Genomic DNA, 4,150 nt, shown 5'->3' on the forward strand with positions numbered 1-4,150 from the left:
GGGAGGGAGGGAGGAAAGAAGGGAGGGAGGAAAGAAAGAAGGGAGGGGGAAAGAAGGAAGGGAGAAAAGAAAAGAAGGAAGAAGGAAGGGAGGAAGGAAAAGAAGGAAGAAAAAGCAACATAGATGAAACAACATCGATGAGAGGCAGAGAGACACAAAGAGAGAGATGAATAGATACAGAACATGTACAGAGCAAATACAAGGTGATTCCAGGAAAGGCACTAGCACAAATGGAAGATTCAAGAAAGGTCACATGGAGGTATAGTTTAAGCATAGCTTTGAAGAGAGCAAGAGAGTCCAAGAGGTAGAAATGAATAGGGAATTCATTTCAGACACTGAGTCTAATTAACCTGTATAAAAACACAGAAATGGGAGATAGAATGATAAATTCAGTGCAACAACAAGTAGGCCAGTTAACCTAAAAATTTAGAGTCCATGGAGGTGGAAAATGTGAAATAAGTCTGGAAAGGTACAATGAAGTCCCAAGGTTTTAAAGGACTTTAAAATGCCTTGATGAATAGATAGTTTTTGCATTTTGTCCTTGAAGTAACAAAGGGCCACTGATGTTTCTTTAAAAGGGGAATGACATAGTGATATCTATACTTTAGAAAGATTATTGTGGTTGGGGGAAAAGGTCTTTGGGGAAGCCATTTGGCTCAGTAGAAAGAGTACCAGACCTAGAGATGGGAGGTCCTGAGTCCAAATCTTACTTAAACACTTCCTAGCTGTGTGACCCTGGGCAAGTCATTTTGCCTAGCCCTTACCACTCTTCTGCCTTAGAACCAATACTTAGTATTGATTCTAAGATGGAAGGTGAAGTTTTTTTTAATAAAATAAAATAAAAAGGCCTTCACAAAATATTTTTCTTTAACCATTGCTATCAAAAACATTTACCAATAATCTATGTTACTTAAGGTTTATTTTTGATCCAGTCAACTTCTCCTCTGGCAAGCTTAGTGGAATATAGCTGACTGCATTTTTCTTTTCACAAACATTATATCTGAAGTCAAAACAAGTTTGCATTATTAATTATGAAAACGAATGACTTCTAAACAGCCATTCCAAGTAGGAACTGGTCTTTCAAGAGTCATTAAATACACAGTTGTTAAGGAAGATGGAAAATCCATGAAACAGATCAGAATCACAGAGCAAGATTATCTCCTCCAATCAATCCCCTCATTTTAGAGAAGAGGAAACTGAATTGGAAAGAAACAAGGTGATATGTCTCAAGTTAGTAGGTAGGTAGTGGCAAAACCAGACTAGAACTCAGGTCTTCTGATCCTTGATCATATAAATAAAAAACATTTTGGAAACAAAGATTTCCTGAGGCTCATCATTTCTAGCACACTATTCCTAGCACACTAATAACTTGACCTAAGAGGATCCAACCTTTATTAGACAGATCAGTGATCATTAAGTGGTTAAGTACTTTAATGCCGCTGAAAGGTATTTTAGCTCAAATTAAGTTTCGACAACATAAATTACTGACCAATTATAAAAACCATCAACTGAGACTAAGCTCCAGGGCAAAAGATTTGGAATATAGAGAAACAGCTGGGAATGGTTAAAATTTTAAACTTTAATTAGCTTTTATCATGTTGTATTTTTAAAAATAATTATTTGGTGAAAAATAGAGACAAATTAGCACCCACATGAATTAGATAGGCTATAAGAACTTATGGAGATTACAGCAAACGAATATTTTATATATTTGTTCCCTGATGACTGAACCTTGTTCCCTAAGAAATGTGTCTGACTATGGTCTGGGGTGGCTGTTGTCATTCAGAATTCATATGTATTAAGTCTATGAGCAAGGTGGCCCAAGGCCAAAGTTTGTATTATGAATTATCTTCCTGTACTATGTCTTAGTATTTCTCCCATGGCCTCTTCACTCTCTGGTGTTCATCCTACCTAACATTCCATTCCCTGTGCCTTGCTCTCAATAATAGTCAGTTAATTCCAATAGTATATTAGTCTATTGAATTTGAAGAGATTAGCCCTCCCTGGAGTAAATGTATCATAAAGGCTGAGACTGAAACAATGAGATTAGATATGCAGAGTGAGAGCATCAAGGATAGCACCAGGGTTATGAACCTGAGAAACTGGGAAGTGTGGTTACCTTAATAGGTAAGTTTGGAAGATGGATGGGTTTGGGAGGAAGATATGAGTTCTGTTTTGGATGTGGTGACTGACTGACTACAGAAAATTCAATGTAAGATGGTCAACAGAAGTCCGTTACATTCGATTGTATCACAGTATCCGTCTCTGTGTACAATGTTCTTCTGGCTCTGCTCCTTTCATTCTGCATCAATTTCTGGAGGTTATTCCAGTTCACATGGAATTCCTCCAGTTTATTATTCCTTTGAGCACAATAGTATTCCATCACCAGCATATACCACAATTTGTTCAGCCATTCCCTAATTGAAGGGCATACCCTCATTTTCCAGTTTTTTGCTACCACAGAAAGGGCAGCTATAAATATTTTTGTACAAGTCTTTTTAGCTATGATCTTTTGGAGGTACAAACCCAGCAATGGACTTCTGTACTAGCAGCAATGCAATGACCCAGGACAATTCTGAGGGATTTATGGAAAAGAACACTACCCACATTCAGAGGAAGAACTGCAGGAGTGGAAACACAAAAGAAAAACAACTGCTTGAACACATGGGTTGATGCGGACATGATTGGGGCTGTAGACTTGAAATGACCACACCAATGCAACTATCAATAATTTGGAAATGGGTCTTGATCAATGACACATGTTAAAACCAGTGGAAATGCTTGTTGGCTATGGAGGGGGGTAAATGGGGGGTAAAGGGGAAAATAAGAACATGAATCATGTAACCAAATCAAATTTTTCTAAAAAATTAAAAAATTTTTAAAAAAATGGTAAACAGGCAATTGTTTGTGTGGGACTAGAAATCAGGACAGAGACTGCATAGAGAATTCCAGTAGAAGAATTTCAGAAACTGGGAAAGAGAGTGAGGAAGATAACTTTATAAATGGGGAAATATGTAACAGAAATGACATTTCATCACAGAAATGTACACCACTTGAGGTGGTAGGGAGCACAGGCAGGTAAGAATGAGTAACTGATGTATGACTGCTCAAATATTCCATTAGTATCTAAGTAACAAAAGAATAAGAAATCCCCTCCCCCTTCACATTAGGCAGACTCCTTTGAAATGAATTTATAAAAGGATGTGGACAAGTCACGTAAGATGGAGAGCCATGAATGGATCATGACCTGCATTGTTATAAGAAACACTAACATGGATGAAGTCACAGATCAATTGATTAATCAAAAAGCAGCATTTGCTATGTTCAAGACACCGTGCTGAGTGTTAGAGATATGAAGAAACAAATAAAAATAGCCCTTGACATCAAAGAATTTACATTCTGATATAAAGACAGAATGTCCCAGTAGACAGTGGCATGTGAATTATTTGGGACAAGCAATAATTTTATGGGGTTACATTTTGTGATAGCAATGTTCATGTATGTTTGGGTTTCTAATGACACTAGGCTGATTCAGAGCTTCTTACCTTGGCCAAATGAAATTGGAAGATGTCAATTTCTCCAGTTATTCCGTTATCAATTAAGTGCTAGATCTCAAGCCATTTTTCATTTCTCTCTATTAGAGTGGGTTTTTGGTGAACTTTTATAATGGCTGTTACTTCAAGGAAACATGCAGAAGTTTTAGCTCCTGAAGAGCACACGTCAATGACTGTTAGAGATAATGAGATGTGTTTCAAAGCTCATTAAGACTCACAATGAAACAGGATGAATATCAGTAAAGCCTTATTTCTTGTCTCCTCATAACTCATAGAGAAGGATGTTTTTCCTAGACCCCTATTTACCACTTGTTCACTCTCTTACCCCACATATTCTTACCTTTGTAATGATTAAAATTCTCTGGAGACTGTATATTAATTTATAATTATTTATGGGGGGGGCGGAGGGAGAGGGAGACGAAAAGGGATTGGGAACTGTGCTTCTGCTCACTAGCTTATATGGCTAATTTTGCCCTTCCTCCTGGGACACTCTGATTGGATGGGCTTAACTTCAAGCCATGTACCCAATCCTGACTTCCAGATACATCACCCATCTTATGGGGATTTCCATAGCATTTTAGTCACATGACTCAATA

The sequence above is a fragment of the Gracilinanus agilis genome, chromosome 1 (assembly GCF_016433145.1).
Source record: "Gracilinanus agilis isolate LMUSP501 chromosome 1, AgileGrace, whole genome shotgun sequence".
NCBI classification, from domain to species: Eukaryota; Metazoa; Chordata; class Mammalia; order Didelphimorphia; family Didelphidae; genus Gracilinanus; species Gracilinanus agilis.